This window comes from Alnus glutinosa, chromosome 5 (assembly GCF_958979055.1).
Source record: "Alnus glutinosa chromosome 5, dhAlnGlut1.1, whole genome shotgun sequence".
Classification (NCBI taxonomy): Eukaryota; Viridiplantae; Streptophyta; class Magnoliopsida; order Fagales; family Betulaceae; genus Alnus; species Alnus glutinosa.
Window position 1 is genome coordinate 30,074,926 of NC_084890.1, and position 25,416 is coordinate 30,100,341.

Genomic DNA, 25,416 nt, shown 5'->3' on the forward strand with positions numbered 1-25,416 from the left:
GGTCCATTCCCTTCCGCTTTGTTTAACTGCAAACAACTGCAAATGTTATGGATGTCGTCCAATAGATTCACAGGAAGCGTACCTTCAGAAATTGAAGGCTTAAGTATGCTCACAGAGTTATATCTTCACGACAACAGTTTTGAAGGTATGTTTAGCCTTGCTTTAATTGATAGATTATACATATGGATGACATCAGTAACTGAACTTATTTATTTATTTTTATTTTTTCTATTGCGTCCGATGGTACATTTCAATTGGAAGTACAAAATAATTTGTCCAAAGCACATAAGGAAACAAAAGGACCTAAGCAATTCAAGGACAAAAGAAAATTCTAATGGATAGTAATCTAATTGTTTATTGCTGCTAAAATTCAAATTAACGCTTCCCTAAGTGACTAAACCTGGTTCGCTTCTTCCTTAGCCTCGTCCTGAGAAGGGTCTTATTCTTCCTTAACCTTATTCAAAGCGTAAGCCTCTTTGACGAATCCGTAATTGCTCATACGTACTTCAAATTCTTCTTTGTGCAACAAAATGGTTCGTTAACTCATCGTAAGAACTCACCAACTCTAACTTGTAGCATGATGCCTGACCCAAGATTCACACTTAGCTTGCATCATCACCTACTAAACTTGTCCTATATATTACTCACCTACACCTATGTATGGACTATGATCACAACCTCATATCTGTTTTATATGGTTCAAGAGCCCAATTTTCTAATCCGACATGTAACGTTCCTCAAATTTAATTAATTCAATGGGTTTCCCAATACCTATTTACCAAGAAAATCTCTCAAAAGATCTATCTATAACTCACCAGAATTAATTAATAAAAATAATTAACATGGAGAGTTAAAGCAGCAATAATCACAACCTCAGATATGTTTTATATGGTTCAAGAGCCCAATTTTCTAATCCCACATGTAACGTCCCTCAAATTTAATTAATTCAATGGGTTTCCAAACACCTATTTACCAAGAAAATATCTCTCAAAAGATCTATTAATAAAAGTAATTAACATGGAGAGCTAAAGCAGAATTTTCCACGTCAACTAACAGTGAGCTTATTTGGAAATACTACCATAAACTAGGATATGCAATTTTTGACACGACCCGTAAATCCGTCACAAACTTGACACGACATTAAAGGGTTGTAGGCATCATTCCTCCACACGACAATTTTTTAACCTTTCTTACGTGAACATTGTAGGCACCATTCCTCCACATGTAGGAAACCTTTTATTTCTAGCTAGTCTAAGCATTGAAAACAATAGTTTTCATGGCTCTCTGTCCAATTAGTTATCTCATCTTTACCAGTTGCAACACTTATCATTTGGATTCATTAACTTTAGTAGTGAAATCCTATCTTGGATGGTGTTGTTATCCAAACTTCAAAATTTGTCTCTAAACGGTAACAATTTCACAAGAGGTATTCCACCATTTCTATCTAACATATTTTCAATGCAAATGTGACGACCCTTTTTTTTTTTTTTTTTTTATACAAACATAAAACGAGTCATCGCAGTGGCACGACTACGTGTCGCTCAGCCAACATATGGCACATGCCCCATAACATGTACCTGATAATCAGAGTATAACATACATCTATCTATGCAGCGGAAAACATAAATCTGAATAGCGGAAATTACAACTTATACATCTATCATAAGTTAATTACAACAAAGAGCCATTTAACATCTATATGCTTAAGTCTTATTAACACTATAACAATAATGGCTTAACAAAGAATAAGTGACACAAACGTCACAAGCCATACCAAACCTATAAAATAGTGGACAACCCGTGGTCCGACAATTACAACTGTCGCGGTGAGCTTCAGTCATAATATCCCAAGCACACTGCTACCGACCCATCGACTATACCGTAGTACCTGCAGCCAAAGAAACATCATCTACACGGTTGTGGTGGTATCCACATCCGCATAGGTGAAATAGTGAGTTCACCGCCTTAGTATACCTCATACTAAGACCTCAGTGGTATAAGACTAACTGAGTTTTCACAAAGAACCAACATTTATATTATTTTAGTCGTGCGAGTACTATATTAGCCACAATTTACCAACAGCTAATGCAGCAAACACCGACTATTCAGAAATCATTTAAAACATACTATATAGCTGTGAAAACATGTAGAAGTTCCAGACATCCCTCCTTGGAAGTTTCTACATATAGACCCATCTATAATAATACTTTTCACCGGTCGCTTGGACATATGTGCACACGATCACTCCATCACAGATATCACGTATACACATAAGTCTTCAGCAAAGAACATGGCATCTTACTTTTCCGTACTAGGATAACATCCTTCAACAAAACACTCGCAACACCATCTCTAATCGTATTCCAGCTTCGTGCCTTGACGTCAGTAGATCATGAGAGCACTAGAGTTAAACTCAATCATGCTAACACGTCTTTCCTGAAGAACAAGAACAGTCAACCTTCCTACTCATAGACATGCCATTACTCGCACCTGGGTAGTCATGTATCCATGTACTTTCAAGTTCAATGTATGCTATTAACACATGACTATCCGATAGAAATATACATAAGCGCTTTTCATTTAAGACACTTATGCATACCAACACGTCTAGTAAAATCTACTCATAACATAAAAACCTCTCTCACAAAACAATGCTATATATGCTATGCATGAACTGGGGCTGATACTGTTATGCTGCTAATACTGATACTGCTGATACTGATACTGTTGTGCTGCTGATATACTGATACTGCTGGTATGTATGCTCTATACTACATGCTCAATGTTCCGTGCTTGACCAGTATATATTTCCTACTGTGTCACGCTGAAATTATGCAGTTGTTAAATCACGTCCTCTCAAAACAAAACAAATCCAGCATTTTACCCAACACTTTGAAATCATTCAAAACTTAGTTTCTTTATCAAATCTACGCAGTTTCAACATGACATGTTCTCAAACAATTTGCATAATTTAGATCTCAACCGCAAAACATACTCAAAACACTTTAAATCAATTAACACCTTTCCCTCATGCATCAATTCTTAAACATCATTGATAATATTTGAACATAATCGAAACTAAACAAATCATCTCAAAGCATATACATTTCATCATATGGTTGGTTCGGTTTCATAAACAACATATATATTCTTATCAATCCAATACATATAAAAATATATATTTTCTCAGTGAGTGGAATACCCACCTTGGCTGCATTAGACTCCAACTCGAACACTCCTTGGACTCTAGTCACTTGGACTCTACATTGGACAATCAATTAAAGTCTCCAATCCGAACATGATCCTGCAAACATTGGTAGCATTAGACAATGCTATTGAATCACATACTCTATGACATCCTAACTACCCGCATGCTCACACGTCACATCACTCGCTTCTAAAGCTAGATAGGTATCCTAAACTATTATTAGGCTAATCATTGGTTATAGGTTCTTATTATATCTTGCTTATTAATTAGGAGATGTATTTACTATTTTAGTTGCCTACATATTATTATTACATCACATTACCATTGTGAATCCATTAATGGTTTGTTGCTTATTTACTAAGTTAACAATATATATTTAACATGTATGCATGCATATGTATATATGTACATATATACATATACATATACAATACTTAAACCTAGTCCATTAATACACTAAATTACTTAGTGTACATAGATAAGTAAATTGGATACCAAGTTACCTTACTATCATTATTAGACATTAAGCTTATGGTTTGTTTATCCACATAAGCCTAATTCAGTAATAAACTTAAGTACTTTTAATATAGATGAATAAGTGCATTAGTTATTTAATTACTAACCATATAAATAGTTTAGATTATAGAACCTTAACCTTATACAACATATTAATTTAATAGCACTTTTTAAGCTACTTACGATCACATAGTATAATATACATTCTTAAAGCTTGAGGCATATACATTAACCTCAAAGCATTAGCCATAAGCTCCCATAACTAACCTCTAATTTAAATAATCCCATCAACCATAACTTCTACTAAAATCTCCTAACAAGTACCGCCCTTCACTTCCAAAATCATATATGCTCATAATCCAATTTTTACCAAGATCTACCACATAGCAAGGATCCTCAAAATTAACTGCAAATCAAGGGTCTAGACACCCACAAGCATCAAAGGCCTAAAACCAACTCCTATAAAAATAAAAACCACACATCTTTAATTAATTCAACTTCATCAACACCTAAAATATTTAACATCATAAGCATATCATGGAGCACATATTAGCCCATCATCCACTAAAAATCACCAACCCATGGAAACCTATCTAGAATTCCAACCAAAATCCTTCCAAAAATCAACCCAAAATCATCAAGAACCACATACATAAATCCAGCCCTCAAAACCAAGTCAATTAACCCAATTAATAACCAACCCAAGAAGAAATTCCAGAATTTCTCAATCTAAACAACTCATTCATTTAATGAAATTAAAGAACTAAAACTACCAATCCAACAAGAGTTGGTTCTACCAAAACATCCATCAAATTAAAATGTCAAACCACATCAAAACTCAACTTCAAGAACACTAACAACCAACATGGTTCAACCTCATAAAACCAAATGGAAATTCCATCACCACCACACCATTCCATTCGGCTATACTAAGAAAATATTCAATACCAATCAAACTCCAACCCAACATTATAACAAAACCCCAAAATTTCCAAACAAAACCCTAAATTCGGACTCAACTAGAAACTCCACAAATTAATGTGATTTCAAGCAATAAATCTAATGGGTATGATGGAATATCAACAATAATCTCTCAAAAACCGGAACCCACTACCATTCACTTGATTTCTATGCTCTATAAACAATAGGTAACAACAAAGTACCAAAAAGGTTAGGGATTTACCATTTTGTTCCAAAACACCGAACCCCCATGGACCAAGAACTCAGTTTTCTTCTCCTCCGGTCCGCAAGTCCCTACATCTCTCACGATCTCAGTGTCTCACCCTCTCGGTAGCTCCCTCTCTCACGAGCTGCATCATCCGGACTGGGTCCCTCGTGACCACACGGGTGTGTGTGTGTGTGAGCTGAAGAGAAGAGGAAAAATGGAAGAGAAGGGAGATGGAGATCGTGCTGCTACAAAGAGGAGAGGAGAAGAAAAGAAATGAAGAGGAAAAGAAAAGAGGGAGTGGGCGGCTGCTGCCGTGAAACAGGGGGAGAGAAAAGGGGAAAAGAGAAAAAGAAGAGAAAAGGAAGAGAGAGAAAAAGTGGGAGGGAGAGAAGTGCGTGCATGTGAGGAGAGAGGGAGAGAAAGAAAGAAAAGTGAAAGAAAAAGAGAAGGGAAGACCGGTTGGGCTTGTCCCATATTCTTATTGAGAAATGCTAGGGGTACTTAAAGTTTTACTAAGAGAATCTTACAAACTGACATGGAATCTGATGTGGCATCTCTCTTAATTAACAAATTCATTTAAAGCTCCCTATGTCATCATTCTCTTCTTTTTTGTAAAAAAAATAAAAAATTTAGCTGCCTTTGTTCTTTCTCGGTTTCTCCAACGCACACAGGCTTTTCCTTCATCTTCCTGAAAAATCTGTCCATCTTTCTGCTTCATCTTCATGTTCATCTTCCTTTAAAAAAAAATAAAATAAAAATTTCTGCCTTTGTTCTTTCAAACCGACGCACCACGTGAGTAGAATTTGAAACACATAGCTAATGCCCCCAGTATTTATCCAAGAATCACAAACAAGCTGTACACTTGGACCACCATACACACTGATCAAGGTTTTGTAAGGTGAAGGTCAATTGAACAGAAAAGAAGAACAAAATTTATTTATTTATTTTTAAATTAAATTGGAACTCAATTCAGTAGAAGCTTGAACTCAATCCAACAATCAGATTACAACTCAGCCTTTGGCTACACCACATGCCAAATCAAACAACAAAAACACCAGCCGAAAAGAAGTCAAATGGCAAAACAACTCAGAAATACACATCAAATCAGAATCTAGATACACCAAAAGAAACCAACAGCTAGAAACAGAGCATGTAGCAGCAGCAAAATCTGCAGAAAAATTTGTGTGCGTTCATGCATTAAAACTGCAAAAATAATGCAAATCCTGAATATGTAACATCATCAGGAACACACCCGAAACTGGGCATCTTCTCAAACCACTCCACAACCCTATTTTGGACAAAACAAATCCTAGCTAGCACAGGTACTCAGAGTCGAAAACGTAACATTATCAAGTTTAACCCCTCTCTCAAGCATTTCATCAAGCAGCTTCTCTGCTCTATCCATATCCCTACACTTTCTAAGCACCTTCAAAGTGGAGAGGAAAGAGAGCAACTTTGTGGAGAGCAAATTTGTGTTTGGAGTTTGCAAATTTGTGGAGAGCAAATTTGTGCGGCTGAGGAGATGGCGCTTCTTCACCTCTTTCCCTCGTCTTCCTCTTCAGTCCCCTTTAAACCCAAGCTCTGTATTGATCTCTTAGAGACGCAGTTCTTTGCGAAGAAAACACAGCTCCCTACTTCGGTGCTCGGCCTCGTCACTCTCTGAGAAGCACCACATGCATCCACCCAAGTCGAACGACGGGGAAGAGGATCTGGAGGCGTTGGCGAGGGGCACATGCTCTCGAACCGGCTTGGTGGGAAGTCAGGGAAGGAGGCACAGTACGACTGAGGAGGCACAGTGCGTTGGAGATGGACAGATTTTTCAGGAAGATGAAGGAAAAGCCTGCGTGCGTTGGAGAAACCTAGAAAGAACAAATGCAGCTATTTTTTTTTTTTTTTTTTTAAAAAAAAAGGAGAATGATGATGTGGGGAGCTTTAAATGAGTTTGTCAATTAAGAGAGATGCCACATCAGATTCCATGTCAGTTTGTAAGGTTCTTTTGGTAAAACTTTAAGTACCCCTAGCATTTCTCATTCTTATTTCCTTTTTCTTTTCTTTTATTAATATCAAAAGGTAAGGCATCTCCCAAGCCACAACAAAGTGACACATGGCATTGGATGGGATTCTCTTTTATCTTAAGGCTTTATCTTCTATAAAATTACTGCAGTGCCACACCTAATGTTTGTTCTATCTTTTGTTAATTAATATTCAACCCCATTTTTAATCTAACTACATTTTACCCATACAATTAGTCATTTATTACCCGATTACTCATTAGTATTTTATCATTCTAATTTCATTATTTTATCCTAAATTCATTTTATCTTAATAACATGCATATTATTACTTAAGATCTAATTATTAGTCTCATCTAATTAATAAATATAATTTATAAATTTGCTAAGTCACCTATTTATTTTCTTGGTCTTCACAGCAAATATTAAATCTTGGATATAACTAATTTTCGGGCTCCATACCGCCAGCTTCCTCCATCTTTTAACATATCCACCTTATGAGAAATTTATCTTGGAAATAACATGCTTTCACGTCCCATGCCCTTCATTGTTTCAAGCATGTCATCATTACAAGTCATAGTTCTTTACTATAATAATCTATCTGTGGACTTCCAGAAGATAAGTTTAATCTTCTTCCCAACTTACAAAGGCTTGGTGTGTCTTACAATCAGTTTTAAGGCCAACTCCCATCTAGTTTGTTCAAGTGCCAACAACTGCAAAACGGTATTAACAAACATTTATTCTTGCTAGAGTGTTATCCCTTGGGTTGGAAGAACCTTACTCGCAACGCATAGTGTTGATTGGTGTTTGGTCAGATATGTAGATTTGGCTTTTATAATAATCCCTTCTACAATTATATATTTTGTTTGATGCAAAACTGTAATGCGCCCAAAACATTATTCAATCATTTGATTAATTTGGAGTGCTATTGAAAATGCCTTAATACCAATAAACTGGTAATTAGTCGATAATATTGCCCAAAATACTAATTTATCAGAGTTAAATATAACGCCAAGGAGAATAAAAATGATATGAGTAAATGCTATAATATCTTAATCAATTCATCATTTATAATCAAATTATAAACACAGACCCTACAAATATCTTTTTTCTACTGAACAATAACTAATTGCTAACTACACTAAACAAACCTTACTAGCTAAGAGTCCTTCACTTAGCACTCAAGCTCAATGAAATACTTTGATCTAATAACTGGCCTGCTAACCTGCAAAACACAAAGTGTTTCACACTAGAAAATAACTATGTAGGTCCATGACTTAGTAAGTAAATAATCACATAACTGGTTCTGCATTAACCCTAAAGTAACAGTTTTAAATTTATTAAGCAACCGTGCATTTTGTAAGGAAAAAAAAAAAGGCAAAATTATTTCTTGTGGTTGGCTTAATTGAGAGGTCCTTGTGATCGGCGAAATTGACAAATTACTCATCGAAGTCAATTTACGTCCACCACTTGACAGAAACCATTAAGGTGCCCTGTCAAACCCAATAAAAATGCGACACGTAGCATTCATAATAAACAAATATATTAAAGATTAAAAACCTAAAAATTAAAAGCTTCAAATATTATTTTTTTTAAAAATGAAGGGGGGGAGGTTAGGGAGTGGCTCTCCGCCACCCCCATGGGTCAGGGGTGGCCACATGCCACCCTAACCCCATCTGAGGTGGCTTGCCGGCCACCACATAGGCAACGGGTGGCGCGCGAGCCACTCCAGAATTGGTCAGAGCCACCTCTAGGTGTGGCTGCCACCCTACCCCCTACTCTAGAGGTGGTTACACAACCACCCCATGGGTCGGGGGTGGCTCGAAGCCCATCCTCAACTTTAGGATGGCGCGCGAGTCACTCAGATGGGGTCGGGGGTGGCGTGCGGCCACCCCTGGCCCACGCCGCCACCCTCCTCCCTAAAAGGGGTGGTTACCACCGACAGCCACCACCCATTCCCCCCCTTTTTTTTAATAATAATATTTTAAGTTTTTAATTTTGTAATATATTATTATTATTATTATTATTATTATTATTTTATTTTATCAAGAGTGATATGTGATGCACTTTTATTGGATATAGCGTAGCAACCTAACGATTTCTATTAAGTTAGTGGACGAAAATTGACTTCGGAAAGTAATTTGTCAATTTCCCCTACCACGGGGACTTCTCAGTTAACTTTTAGACCACATTAAGTGATTTATAAATTAGGTTAACCACATAGACCAACTTTGCAATTTTCTGTTTTGAAAAAGATGTGTGGTCTTCATTATTATGCCGATTAGAAAAAATGAGGTTTATTTTATAAGTGAGATAGCATAATTCATGCAACAAGTCACTCATATTTTTAATGGACAGAAATCATGACTATATATATTCACTGGTCATAGCTTTCTTACTTATGGTCTGTCTGAGTCGTTAACTCCTTCTTGATAGAGTTGGTACTGTCCCGAGGGACCCGTAATACAATACTGGTACCCTAAATATTGACGTATACCATCTTCCACTATCAGCTCGACTGGGTATGACCTCGGGTGACCCATGTTACTAGCGACGCTGTCCTAGTAACCCCATGCATATGTGGTGCGCCGATCACAAACAAACGTTATATCAAATACTAAACATAAAAGTAAATCTCTTTGATCATATAATTTAACTCATATAATAGTAGTACATGACCCAAGATCATGTCATACGATGCAAATATTGTTCTTTCATTATAAATCGTCTATGTGCAATCATTTGTTAAAGACGTTATAACAAAGTTAGTAGGCTCATAACTTATTCTTTTTAAAAGTAAATCTTGCTCAGTTTACTTACATATCGCATTTTGTAGTAAAATAGTCTCGTGAGCATTTACTTGTAGCTCAACCACAACCTCAGACATCTTAACTGTCCAATCACTGCAAATCACACCCTAACATTAGAGAAAAATACGCTAGAATTTTGTAGCATCACGTCGGAATAATAACCGGTGATTATCTTCATGGTTTGCCTCTGAGCCTCATTCCACAAAAATGTAAGACTCAAGGATCTCATTCCCACCTAAGAGAGTTTGCCTAAAAAATAAAAATAAAAATACAAAAATATCCCTCAACTTTTACGAAATTAATCATATTTCTCAAGACCTGCGAAAAATAAGTAGACCACAAAATTAAATTAGTCACATACGACACCAAAATTTAAGTTATTCCCTCAATATGAGATACATTCATTATCAGAGACAACCAGAAGAAAAGTTACTATGAAAGATAGTTATAGGGAAAAAATCACTCAAAGTCCAAAACCCCAATATAACTAAATCTTTTTTGATAAGTAATATATAACTAAATCTTACTCTCACACAAATGAGAATTAATACTCATAAGATAAAATATTCTCTAATTTTCTAAGCCGTGTATGGCGCTACAGGGTGTGAAAAACCAAGGTGAGATTTCTCTATCTCTATTCGTTGTTGTGCAATTAAGACCGAATAGCTGCATCTAAAAAAAAGAAGAAGAAAAAAGACCGAATAGCTGCAGCTCCTTTTATATATAGATGGAGAAGGTCGGCTAATAACAAGGACTCCAACATTGACTTGGAGAAGGAAACCAAGAAGAGTCCAAAACACATGACAATTCCAAAACAATTTAGAATAGAAGAACACCAGTTCGATCGGTAAAAGAACAAATCCAACACCTAATGGGATTAAGCAATCACTGGGCCCCATCACCTTGACTTGAATTTAAGTCATACTATAACATAAACTTCTTTTAGATAAAAAAAAAAAAAATGATATTATTCTAAAAATAATCTTAAAATATTTTGTATGATTCTTATCTTATTAAAAAATAATATTAAAATCTTTTGCCTGATTTTCTTGTGCATCAATATCACATGTAGTTTCCTCTATCATCAAGTCGTAACTGTGAAACTTTTCATTTCTAGTTAATTGAAGTATTGAAAACAATAGTTTTAATGGCTCTAAGCTCAACAAGTTGGCTTGTCTTTATCAGTTGCAACACTTAAAATTTCAATTCATGACTTCCTTGAAGAAATTCCGTCATGCACTAGATTGTAATCAAAACTTCAAAATTTGTCTCAAAAGGGTAACAATTTCGCGGGAGGTATTCCACCATCTATGTCTAACATATATTGTTATCATGGCTACACGCCCAACGAGTTGGGTTGTTTTTACCAGTTGCAACACCTATCATTTCAATCCGTGACTTCCGTGGAAACATTCGGTCATGGATTGGCATGTTATACACACTACAAACTTTGTCTCTAAACGGCAACAATTTCAAATGAGGTATTCCATCATCTCTATCTTAACTCATCATCGTTGCAAATAATAAATCCAGATGTAACAAGCTTTTAGACTCTATACCTTCCTCTATCTTCAACATATACCTTGCAAGAAATTTATTTTATAGAAAACATGCTTTCAGGGCGCTGACGCCCTCCTTTATCTTCAGCGTGTCTTCAATGCAAGTCATAAATCTCTACACCAATAAGTTGTCTGGTGAACTGAAAGAAGATATGTTTATCCATCTTCCCATATTACGATGTCTTCATGTGTCTTAAAATTAGTTTATTGGCAAACTTCTGTTAAGTTTGTTTAACTGCAAACGATTGCTATATATATTTATCGCTCTGGGCTAATAGTTTCACAGGAAGAGCATCTCCAAAAATTGAGAACTTAACTATATTTATACCTTGGCTATAACAAATTTGGAGGGTTTGTTTAGTGTTCTTTTAGCCTTTTGAGGATAAACAAACCTTCATATTTGTTTATAATTGTAACTTCTATTTTATATTTACAGGAAGATTACCTCCAGAAATTGGGAACTTAACCATGCTCAAAGTGTTATACATTGGCTATAACAACTTTGGAGGTATGTCTAATCCTCTTTTACTTTATTGATTACATGGACGGCATCATTGACTTAGGATACGTGCCTTTATATTGCCTCAGATTGCGTACCTTTAAATTGAAAGTACAAAATAATTTGTCCATAACATAGCAGGAAACAAAAGAATTTAAAGAACTCTGGAAAAATAAAAAATTCAAGTGGGATAGTTATCTAATTGTCTATTGCCACTAAGGTGTAAATGATCCCCTTGGGTTGGGTATGTCGGTTTGGCTTTTGATTTCAATAACCAGGAATAAGAATAAACAAAAGATTAAACGCTATTTTGTTTTTTTCTCAAAAGAAATTATCCCAGATCAGGGTTTGGTTCAAAAAAATTATCCCTACCAATTACGTTGCATAATATCAAAAAAAAAAAAAAAAAAAAAAAAAAAAAAAAAAACCTGAAAAGAGATTAAAAATTAAAAATGTATGTGAAAGCAAAGATTTTTTGGTAAGTGCTTTCTCTATCCTTTAACGTGTAACACCCTGATTCTACAACGGCACATAAAGCATATATTTTTCTATATAAAATTTTCATCAAATGTCTGCCTTTAAGAATTCCCACAAGTTAACCAAAGCATTTATATTCTTTAATATGTTCTATAAATCATCAATATAGTCATCCAAGAATTCTATATTCACATGATAAAATTATAAGACATTTAAGCCTAGTACTTCAAAGTCTTTCAACAAATCAAAATACAATTCAACATAATAATATCAATTACTTCTTAATGATCACTATTAACATACCCCAAGTTAACAAAATATGAATTCAATAACAATACATCATAAAACGTTAATTTAATAATCCCATTGGTATTGAAATATAATACCATACCATAATATATTTAATTACTAGAGCTTGGAATACATAACTAGGTTCTAATTAAACTAGACATTATACTTGGGATTAATTTCCACTTAATCCGCAATCCTTATAAATTCTATCTTAACATTGGCTGAGTCTATATATCAACATCCCAATTGTTATTACCATTTATTCGACTAATCTATTTAATATATTTTTATACCCGCTCCTACCTCAAGCTACTTAGCAAAACCCAACAATCAAGACTCAAAATGAAGCTTCACATCTCTCTTTCCTCACGCCCAACTGCCCCTAATTCGGCCAGATCAATCCAAAAAGCTCTAAATCAAAATTTCTCTTGAACCCCAGTTGGCTTGAGAACCCAAAACACTTCATTACAATCAAGCGTAATCAAGATTATATCACCAACACTCACGGGTCCTCTAACTAAAACCATAAGACCATCATAAATTCAAATCTCTAAGAAACAGAGCACCCTAAGGAAATTATTTCCTCCAATCGGCCATGAATCCTTCAAAGCCATAGCTTCAACTCCTAAAACAGTCAATTTTCTCAAGTCATCAACACAACCCAGCAAAACACTAACTAATTGAAACTCAAAATAGATGAATAATTAAATCATAAAACAACCCAAATCAACCTTCAATAACCGAAACAGGGGAAATAAATCAAACTCCGAAACCCACTCTAATTCGGCCAAGAACAGCAAATCAAAACACCCAAAATCTCAATATAACATTCACCAAAGAACCCAAAACAGCTGAAACTCAAATCAAATAATACTCTAATCTGCCATCACCGAAAAACCCATAAGAAAATCAAGAGAAACAAACCTAAGAAATCATACCCAGTCTTTAATTGATCCAAAACACCTCCAATAAAATCAAAATTAAACATAATCTTAGCTTTTAGCACGATTTTCGTGTTCTAGAACTACTGGGTAAATCAAATTTACTTGGTAATCTCAAATCCTTACCTTGCTGATTTCCGTTTGATACTGACGAGCTAGAGAGTAACAAAATTACATGCTAATTTTGCCGGAACAGGGCCGTAAAACGCAGTTCCAGCTGCTAGCCACTCACAACGTCGGTGGCCAAACCACCGTAGCCACCCAATTTCAAGCCCCTAATTCGGTCAGCTCCTTGGAGGATGAAAACCTTGTTACCTCTGGTAGCTCTTCTCCATCGTGAATCTGTCTCTCTCTGCTTCGGTCTCTCTTCTCTGACTCATCATCTCTCTCAATCTCTCGGTTTGTAAAAGAAAAGGAAGAGGGAGATGGGTTTCGGTTGAGATGAAGAAAACAGGGGAGAGTTGTGGGCAACAAATCAAGAGAAGGAAAGGAGAAAATATGAGAGAATGGGGAAGAGGGGGAAACGTTTTAGAACGCAGGGGAAGTAAAATTGTCCAGAAAGTATTTCTTCTTCTAAAAGCTTCTCCAACACGTTTTGGACAAGTCATGAGTCACTCGACCTTTCTCTCATGTTTATCTTCTTTTCTGAATCACGCCAGTGCTCCGTACAATAACGGCTGGCATTTCACTAAAATCGAGCACATGATTTGCAAACTTAACACTCACTATCTACTTAGCCTAACCGAGTAAGCTGAAACTTTAGCTTATTCGGTTACTACCCAAAAATAATTCCATTACCTCTAAATAAAATCGCATGATGCTTTTAAATCATCCGTGACGTAAATCAGTCTAAAACAAACTCCTTATAAAATCAAGACTTGTAAATTAAATTCCACCAATTAAAATATATTTTCATAAATATTCACATATCTCTAAAAGTACCCCCCGAGATTATTATTCTGGCCTTAAAATAATCTAACATGATTTTAAATCTCGAAATCAAAATCCTTTTATTCTAAGATTAAATTCTGGGTCACTACAAAATGAATAAGGTATGGGAGGAGAGGATGGCAGAGTGAGAAGGTGAACAATAAGAGAACAAAGTCTAAGAAGAGAGAATGGGGAAGTGAGAGAAAGAGAGGACAATGACAAATTCAAGTGGTGAATGGATAGGGGAGGGGAAGAAGAGCGACGTCATAACCAAGAGGTTGGGTGACTGTGAGGGTTTTCTTTTTTCTTTTTTCTTTTTTCTTTTTAATTCTCTTCATTGTAAGTAAAGTTTGACTGTCTTGGAAACCTGGGAGATTAGGACCATGAGACTAAGGAAAACGATGGCCTTGTCACGGCAGAGAATGGTGGAAAGAGAGCTTGTCGGTAAATTAAAAGGACATAGATAACTAGTATAAGTTATATTACCACTAGGCCTAGGAGCAGTACTATCGACACTTTGATTAGAACTCCCTCCCAGTTTATAGAAAACTTGAGCTTCTGGTGAATTAGGATCCAAGTGTACGTGTACAAGAGCTGCATCCATGGCCATAGTAGCACATCTAAAATGTTCAAGTGACCCCACCTAAATATATATATATATACATTAATTCTGGACAGTTTGAGCCAAACCGTCTAGAATTTCGGACTGTTTGGCTCAAACCGTCCATAATCCGAATTCTCGATCATAAATTATGGACTGTTATAAACTGTCCAGAATAAACCGTCTGGACTTTATTCTATACGATTTTTTACCATTTATGAATGGTTTGAAACCGTCCAAAAATAGTGAATTTTTTGTAGTAAACAAGTAGAGTTAGATGGTGATACCATCCAGATTCTACAAACATTGAAAAATGAAGGTAAGAACTGGTGTAGGTATGGCCTTCTAATTGATAATGCCAGATTTATGCTGAATAGTTTGCACTTATGGAGTGTGAACCATCTCAAACGGGAGGCGAATGTATTAGCTCATAGGCTAGCCAAGAAAGCTCTTTTTCTTATGGACAAACATGTTCATATGAAGGATGGCTCGCATTATACTGTTGATCTTGTAATTGCTGAATGCAATAATCTTTAATTTCAACATCAAGGATTGCGTGACTGAATTCAAAAGAAAAAAAAAAAAAGAAAGGTTCACTTTGTCAAACAAACAAAAAAACAGAGAAGGAAGAGATATATAAGAGCTTGACTAATAATTGTTGGGCTTAGATAATATATTAGCAATTGCCACTTAACCAAGTTAGTCCCATTGGGTATTTTCTTTTTGAACCTGCTTACAATAACAAATAGAGAATAAAAAGAAAGCAAAAAACACAAATATAATTAACTCTCTCCACGGTTTGTTGTAAAAAATGAAAAGTATTAATCACAAAGCATTGCCAGTAATTATAGTTAGCAGAAAAATTGCACTAAGAAGGGTCTTGTTCTTCCATAACCTTATTCACAGCGTAAGCCACTTTGACGCTTAGTTCCACTGAATCCATAATTGCTCATACGCACTTCAAATTCTTCCTTGTGCAACAAAACGGTTCGTTAGCTCATCGTAAGAACTCACCAACTCTAACTTGTAGCACGATGCTTGACCCAGGATTCACACTTAGCATGCATCATCACCTACTAAACTTGTCCTATATATTACTCACCTATACCTATGTATGGACTATGATCACAACCTCATATCTGTTTTATATGGTTCAAGAGTCCAATTTTCTAATCCCACATGTAACGTTCCTCAAATTTAATTAATTCAATGGGTTTCCCAATACCTATTTACCAAGAAAATATCTCTCAAAAGATCTATCTATAACTCACCAGAATTAATTAATAAAAATAATTAACATGGAGAGTTAAAGCAGCAATAATCACAACCTCAGATCTGTTTTATATGGTTCAAGAGCCCAATTTTCTAATCCCACATGTAACGTCCCTCAAATTTAATTAATTCAATGGGTTTCCAAATACCTATTTATCAAGAAAATATCTCTCAAAAGATCTATTAATAAAAGTAATTAACATGGAGAGCTAAAGCAGAATTTTCCATGTCAACTAACAGTGAGCTTATTTGGAAATACTACCATAAACTAGGATATGCAATTTTTGACACGACCCGTAAACCCGTCACAAACTTGACACGACATTAAAGGGTTGTAGGCATCATTCTTCCACATGACAATTTTTTAACCTTTCTTACATGAACATTGTAGGCACCATTCCTCCACATATAGGAAACCTTTCATTTCTAGCTAGTCTAAGCATTGAAAACAATAGTTTTCACGGCTCTCTGTCGAATTAGTTATCTCATCTTTACCAGTTGCAACACTTATCATTTGGATTCATTAACTTTAGTAGTGAAATCCTATCTTGGATGGTGTTATTATCCAAACTTCAAAATTTGTCTCTAAACGATAACAATTTCACAAGAGGTATTCCACCATTTCTATCTAACATATTTTCAATGCAAATATTAAATCTTGGATATAACTAATTTTCGGGCTCCATACCGCCAGCTTCCTCCATCTTTTAACATATCCACCTTATGAGAAATTTATCTTGGAAATAACATGCTTTCACGTCCCATGCCCTTCATTGTTTCAAGCATGTCATCATTACAAGTCATAGTTCTTTACTATAATAATCTATCTGGTGGACTTCCAGAAGATAAGTTTAATCTTCTTCCCAACTTACAAAGGCTTGGTGTGTCTTACAATCAGTTTTAAGGCCAACTCCCATCTAGTTTGTTCAAGTGCCAACAACTGCAAAACGGTATTAACAAACATTTATTCTTGCTAGAGTGTTATCCCTTGGGTTGGAAGAACCTTACTCGCAACACATAGTGTTGATTGGTGTTTGGTCAGATATGTAGATTTGGCTTTTATAATAATCCCTTCTACAATTATATATTTTGTTTGATGCAAAACTGTAATGCGCCCAAAACATTATTCAATCATTTGATTAATTTGGAGTGCTATTGAAAATGCCTTAATACCAATAAAGTGAATAAACTGGTAATTAGCCGATAATATTGCCCAAAATACTAATTTATCAGAGTTAAATATAACGACAAGGAGAATAAAAATGATATGAGTAAATACTATAATATCTTGATCAATTCATCATTTATAATCACATTATAAACCCAGACCCTACAAATATCCTTTTTCTACTGAACAATAACTAATTGCTAACTACACTAAACAAACCTTACTAGCTAAGAGTCCTTCACTTAGCACTCAAGCTCAGTGAAATACTGTGATCTAATAACTGGCCTGCTAACTTGCAAAAAACAAAGTGTTTCACACTGGAAAATAACTGTGTAGGTCAATGACTTAGTAAGTAAATAATCACATAGCTGGTTCTGCATTGACCCTTATGTAACAGTTTTAAATTTATTAAGCAACCGTGCATTTTGTAAGGGGAAAAAAATAAAAATAAAAAAAGGCAAAATTAGTTCTTGTAGTTGGCTTATTTCACAAATCATTCTATGTGGTATAAAAATTAATTGAGAGGTCCTTGTGGTAGGTGAAATTGACAAATTACTAATCGAAGTCAATTTACGTCCACCACTTAACAGAAACCATTAAGGTGCCATGTCAAACCCAATAAAAATGAGACATGTATTACTCATAATAAACAAATATATTAAAGATTAAAAACCTAAAAATTAAAAACTTCAAATATTATTTTTTTAAAAAACCAAGAGGGGGGGGGGGGGGGGGGGGGGGGGGGGGGGGAGGTTAGGGAGTGGCTCGCCACCACCCCCATGGGTCGGGGGTGGCCACATGCCACCCTAACCCCATCTGAGGTGGCTTGCCGGCCACCCCATAGGCAATGGGTGGAACGCGAGCCACTCCAGAATTGGTCAGAGCCACTTCTAGGTGTGGCTGCCACCCTACCCCCTACTCTAGGGGTGGTTGCACAACCACCCCATGGGTCGAGGGTGGCTCGAAGCCCATCCTCAACTTTAGGATGGCGCGCGAGTCACTCAGATGGGGCTGGGGGTGGCGTGCGGCCACCCCTAGCCCATGCCACCACCCTCCTCCCTAAATGGGGTGGTTACCACCGACAGCCACCACCCATACCCCCTTTTTTTTTTAATAATAATATTTTTAGTTTTTTATTTTGTAATATATTATTTTTATTTTTATTTTTATTTTATTTTATTTTATTTTATTAAGAGTGATATGTGTTGCACTTTTATTGGACATAGCGTAGCAACCTAACGGTTTCTATTAAATTAGTGGACGAAAATTGATTTCGGAAAGTAATTTGTCAATTTACCCTACCACATAGACTTCTCAGTTAACTTTTATACCACATTAAGTGATTTATAAATTAGGTTAACCACATAGACCAACTTTGCAATTTTCTGTTTTGTAAGAGATATGTGTTGTCTTCATTATTATGCCGATTAGAAAAAATGAGGTTTATTTTATAAGTGAGATAGTATAATTCCAACAACAAGTCACTCGTATTTTTAATGGACAGAAATCATGACTATATATATTCACTAGTCATAGCTTTCTTACTTATGGTCTGTTTGAGTCGTTAACTCCTTCTTGATAGAGTTGGTGCTGTCCCGAGGGACCTGTAATACAATACGGGTACCCTAAATATTGACGCATACCATCTTCCACTATCAGCTCGACTGGGTATGACCTCGGGTGACCCATGTTGCTAGCGAAGCTGTCTTAGTAACCCCATGCATATATGGTGCGCCGATCACAAACAAACGTTATATCAAATGCTAAACATAAAAATAAATCTCTTTGATCATGTAATTTAACTCATATAATAGTAGTGCATGACCCATGGTCATGTCATACGATGCAAATATTGTTCTTTCATTATAAATCGTCTATGTGCAATCATTTGTTAAAGACGTTATAACAAAGTTAGTAGGCTCATAACTTATTCTTTTTAAAAGTAAATCTTGCTTAGTTCACTTACATATCGCATTTTGTAGTAAAAATAGTCTCGTCAGCATTTACTTGTAGCTCAACCATAACCTTAGACATCTTAATTGTCCAATCACTGCAAATCACACCCTAACATTAGAGAAAAATACGCTAGAATTTTCTAGCATCACGTCGAAATAATAACTGGTGATTATCTTCATGGTTTACCTCTGGGCCTCATTCCACAAAAAAGTAAGACTCAAGGATCTCATCCCCACCTAAGAGAGTTTGCCTAAAAAATAAAAATAAAAATACAAAAATAACCCTCAACTTTTACGAAATTAATCATATTTCTCAAGACTTGCGAAAAATAAGTAGACCACAAAATTAAATTAGTCACACACGACACCAAGATTTAAGTTATTCCCTCAATATGAGGTACATTCATTATCAGAGACAACCAGAAGAAAAGTTACTATCAAAGATAGTTATAGGGAAAAAAATCACTCAAAGCCCAAAATCCCAATATAACTAAATCTTTTTTGATAAGTAATATATAACTAAATCTTACTATCACACAAATGAGAATTAATACTCTTAAGATAAAATATTCTCTAATTTTCTAAGCCGTGTATGGCGCTACAGGGTGTGAAAAACCAAGGTGAGATTTCTCTATCTCTATTCGTTGTTGTGCAATTAAGACCGAATAGCTGCATCTAAAAAAAAGAAGAAGAAAAAAAGAAGAAGAAAAAAGACCGAATAGCTGCAGCTCCTTTTATATATAGATGGAGAAGGTCGGCTAATAACAAGGACTCCAACATTGACTTGGAGAAGGAAACCAAGAAGAGTCCAAAACACATGACAATTCCAAAACAATTTAGAATAGAAGAACACCAGTTCGGCAAAAGAACAAATCCAACACCTAATGGGATTAAGCAATCACTGGGCCCCATCACCTTGACTTGAATTTAAGTCATACTATAACATAAACTTTGAGACAAAGCAACATTCTTTTAGATAAAAAAAAAAAAAAATGATATTATTCTAAAAATAATCTTAAAATATTTTGTATGATTCTTATCTTATTAAAAAATAATATTAAAATCTTTTGCCTAATTTTCTTGTGCATCAATAGCATATGTAGTTTCCTCTATCATCAAGTCGTAACTGTGAAACCTTTCATTTCTAGTTAGTTGAAGTATTGAAAACAATAGTTTTAATGGCTCTAAGCCCAACAAGCTGGCTTGTCTTTATCAGTTGCAACACTTACAATTTCAATTCATGACTTCCTTGGAGAAATTTCGTCATGCACTAGGTTGTAATCGAAACTTCAAAATTTGTCTCAAAAGGGTAACAATTTCACAGGAGGTATTCCATCATCTATGTCTAACATATATTGTTATCATGGCTACATGCCCAACGAGTTCGGTTGTTTTTACCAATTGCAACACCTATCATTTCAATCCGTGACTACCGTGGAAAAATTCGGTCATGGATTGGCATGTTATACACACTGCAAACTTTGTCCCTAAATGGTAACAATTTCAAAGGAGGTATTCCATCATCTCTATCTTAACATATCATCGTTGCAAATAATAAATCCGGATGTAACAAGCTTTTAGACTCTATACCTTCCTCTATCTTCAACATATACCTTGCGAGAAATTTATTTTATAGAAAACATGCTTTCAGGGCTGACGCCCTCCTTTATCTTCAGCATGTCTTCAATGCAAGTCATAAATCTCTACACCAATAAGTTGTCTGGTGAACTGAAAGAAGATATGTTTATCCATCTTCCCATATTACGATGTCTTCATGTGTCTTAAAATTAGTTTATTGGCAAACTTCTATTAAATTTGTTTAACTGCAAACGATTGCTATATATATTTATCGCTCTGGGCTAATAGTTTCACAGGAAGAGCATCTCCAAAAATTGGCAACTTAACTATATTTATACCTTGGCTATAACAAATTTGGAGGGTTTGTTTAGTGTTCTTTTAGACTTTTGAGGATAAACAAACCTTTATATTTGTTTATAATGGTAACTTCTATTTTATATTTACAGGAAGATTACCTTCAGAAATTGGGAATTTAACCATGCTCAAAGAGTTAGACATTCGCTATAACAACTTTGGAGGTATGTTTAATACTCTTTTACTTTATTGATTACATGGACGGCATCATTGACTTAGGATATGTGCCTTTATATTGCCTTAGATTGCGTACCTTTCAATTGAAAGTACAAAATAATTTGTCCATAACATAGCAGGAAACAAAAGAATTTAAAGAACTCTGGAAAAATAAAAAATTCAAGTGGGATAGTTATCTAATTGTCTATTGCCACTAAGGTGTAAATGATCCCCTTGGGTTGGGTATGTTGGTTGGGCTTTTGATTTCAATAACCAGGAATAAGAATAAACAAAAGATTAAACGCTATTTTGTTTTTTTCTCAAAAAAAATTATCCCAGATCAGGGTTTGGTTCAAAAAAATTATCCCTACCAGTTACGTTGCATATTATAAAATAAAAAAATTAAAAAAAAAATTACCTGAAAAAGATTGAAAATAAAAAATGTAAGTGAAAACAAAGATTTTTTGGTAAGTGCTTTCTCTATCCTTTAACATGTAACACCCCGATTCTACAACGGCACATAAAGCATATATTTCTCTATATAAAATTTTCATCAAATGTCTGTCTTTAAGAATTCCCACAAGTTAACCAGAGCATTTATAATCTTTAATATGTTCTATAAATCATCAATATAGTTGTACAAGAATTCTATATTCACATGATAAAATTATAAGACATTTAAGCCTAGTACTTCAAAGTCTTTCAACAAATCAAAATACAATTCAACATAATAATATCAATTACTTCTTAATGATCACTATTACCAGACCCCAAGTTAACAAAATATGAATTCAATAACAATACATCATAAAACGTTAATTTAATAATCCCATTGGTATTGAAATATAATACCATACCATAATATATTTAATTACTAGAGCTTGGAATACGTAACTAGGTTCTAATTAAACTAGACATTATACTTGGGATTAATTTGCACTTAATCCACAATCCTTATAAATTCTATCTTAACATTGGCTGAGTCTATATATCAACATCCCAATTGTTATTACCATTTATTCGACTAATCTATTTAATATATTTTTATACCCGCTCCTACTCAAGCTACTTAGCAAAACCCAACAATCAAGACCCAAAATGAAGCTTCACATCTCTCTTTCCTCACGCCCAACTGCCCCTAATTCGGCCAGATCAATCCAAAAATCACTAAATCAAAATTTCTCTTGAACCCCAGTTGGCTTGAGAACCCAAAACACTTCATTACAATCAAGCATAATCAAGATTATATCACCAACACTCACGGGTCCTCTAACTAAAACCATAAGACCATCATAAATTCAAATCTCTAAGAAACAGAGCACCCTAAGGAAATCATTCCTCCAATCGGCCATGAATCCTTCAAAGCCATAGCTTCAACTCCTAAAATAGTCAATTTTCTCAAGTCATCAACACAACCCAGCAAAACACTAACTAATTGAAACTCAAAATAGATGAATAATTAAATCATAAAACAACCCAAATCAACCTTCAATAACCGAAACAGGGGAAATAAATCAAACTCCGAAACCCACTCTAATTCGGCCAAGAACAGCAAATCAAAACACCCAAAATCTCAATATAACATTCACCAAAGAACCCAAAAAAGCTGAAACTCAAATCAAATAATACTCTAATCTGCCATCACCGAAAAACCCATAAGAAAATCAAGAGAAACAAACCTAAGAAATCATACCCAGTCTTTAATTGATCCAAAACACCTCCAATAAAATCAAAATTAAACATAATCTTAGCTTTTAGCACGATTTTCGTGTTCTAGAACTATTGGGTAAATCAAATTTACTTGGTAATCTCAAATCCTTACCTTGCTGATTTCCGTTTGATACTGACGAGCTAGAGAGTAACAAAATTACATGCTAATTTTGCCGGAACAGGGCCGTAAAACGCAGTTCCAGCTGCTAGCCACTCACAACGTCGGTGGCCAAACCACCGTAGCCACCCAATTTCAAGCCCCTAATTCGGTCAGCTCCTTGGAGGATGAAAACCTTGTTACCTCTGGTAGCTCTTCTCCATCGTGAATCTGTCTCTCTCTGCTTCGGTCTCTCTTCTCTGACTCATCATCTCTCTCAATCTCTCGGTTTGTAAAAGAAAAGGAAGAGGGAGATGGGTTTCGGTTGAGATGAAGAAAACAGGGGAGAGTTGTGGGCAACAAATCAAGAGAAGGAAAGGAGAAAATATGAGAGAATGGGGAAGAGGGGGAAACGTTTTAGAACGCAGGGGAAGTAAAATTGTCCAGAAAGTATTTCTTCTTCTAAAAGCTTCTCCAACACGTTTTGGACAAGTCATGAGTCACTCGACCTTTCTCTCATGTTTATCTTCTTTTCTGAATCACGCCAGTGCTCTGTACAATAACGGCTGGCATTTCACTAAAATCGAGCACATGATTTGCAAACTTAACACTCACTATCTACTTAGCCTAACCGAGTAAGCTGAAACTTTAGCTTATTCGGTTACTACCCAAAAATAATTCCATTACCTCTAAATAAAATCGCATGATGCTTTTAAATCATCCGTGATGTAAATCAGTCTAAAACAAACTCCTTATAAAATCAAGACTTGTAAATTAAATTCCACCAATTAAAATATATTTTCATAAATATTCACATATCTCTAAAAGTATATGTGAATATTCACATATTTTCATAAATAACCGAGTTAGTCCCATTTGGTATTTCCTTTTTGAACCTGCTTACAATAACAAATAGAGAATAAAAAGAAAACGAAAAACACAAATATAATTAACTCTCTCCACGGTTTGTTGTAAAAAATGAAAAGTATTAATCACAAAGCATTGCCAGTAATTATAGTTAGCAGAAAAATTGAAACTTAAGATAATAGGTTTTGAGCCATTGTGTCGTATTAATCATTCACACTTATGATATATATCAATGTGGGGCTTAATTCTTTTCCTTCTTTTTTTTTACTCACACGTATACACAAAAATTATCCTCTCTAATGTGAGTCCAATATTGCCACATCAATTACGCTTTTCCTCGAATGGAAGTCTTTTACCAAGTGTTCACGCGTCATCACCAAGAGCGTGTCCAACACTCACAAACTATGTATGCAAGTTATGTGCTTCTCTTTAGTCCACTCTACCATGGATAACAACAAATCAAGAACCTCATGGGAGTGTACCAGACAAACAAATTCATTACTCATATATCTTGTCAAACTATCAACTCTAATACCACTATTGAAGATATTAACTCTTTGAGGATCCATTCAGTGAGACCATAATTTAATATTTGGGGACATTCAACCGGCCTAAACGTTTAAGTTCATGAGTTAGTAACAGTCCATTATGTTATATTAAAAACTCATACACATTACGATGGATATATATCTTTTCAATGTCGGACTTCATGCTTCTTTTTTTTTTCTTTTTTCTTTTTTTTTTTTATTAGAGAAACCCTAACTTTTGAAATTTTATCTTCGGGAATCAATCAACTGAAAAGAAAAAAAAAAAATCAGGGTTGGTGCAAGTAGGACCCAACTCTGGTCGGTTAATCTTAGTGCATGGCATCTTACTGTATACATTAATTTGCCTACATAGACTAGGTGATCGATCATCTAGATCCCCAATGGAGGTGATGCTCCAATCCCTTTCTAAGAAAATTAATTCCATTTAGGAATATGTTGAAGTTCGTACGATCAATTCTCGAAGGAAAAGGTGGCAACCTGACCATTTGAAACGAGGATAGAGGGTAGAGTGGCTTATTTAATAATTAGCTCTTAATTTGAAGTTTTGATTGGTTTATTAGACATTTGTTCACTTGTGTGTACGATTCATTTAAACTGCATTATTTTTTTTTCTTTGAATAATAACGCATGGTTGCTCATATTGTGACAGGTGCAATACCAAGTGAAATTGGTAATCTACAAAACCTTGAGGTCTTGTCT

At 35.1% G+C, this 25,416-nt stretch overlaps 2 long non-coding RNA genes across 2 annotated transcripts; one reads left to right on the plus strand and one right to left on the minus strand.

The window, feature by feature from the left end:
• On the plus strand, positions 1 to 25,413 carry LOC133868381 (uncharacterized). Its single transcript, XR_009900327.1, has 3 exons — positions 1 to 145; positions 11,710 to 11,781; positions 25,367 to 25,413. It is a non-coding gene; the product is annotated as an uncharacterized LOC133868381 (long non-coding RNA).
• Positions 1,630 to 5,257, minus strand: LOC133869549 (uncharacterized). The gene is made up of 3 exons (XR_009900471.1): positions 4,908 to 5,257; positions 3,207 to 3,304; positions 1,630 to 1,909 (listed from the first exon to the last, which is right to left on the minus strand). It is a non-coding gene; the product is annotated as an uncharacterized LOC133869549 (long non-coding RNA).
• Positions 25,414 to 25,416: the final 3 nt, after the last annotated feature.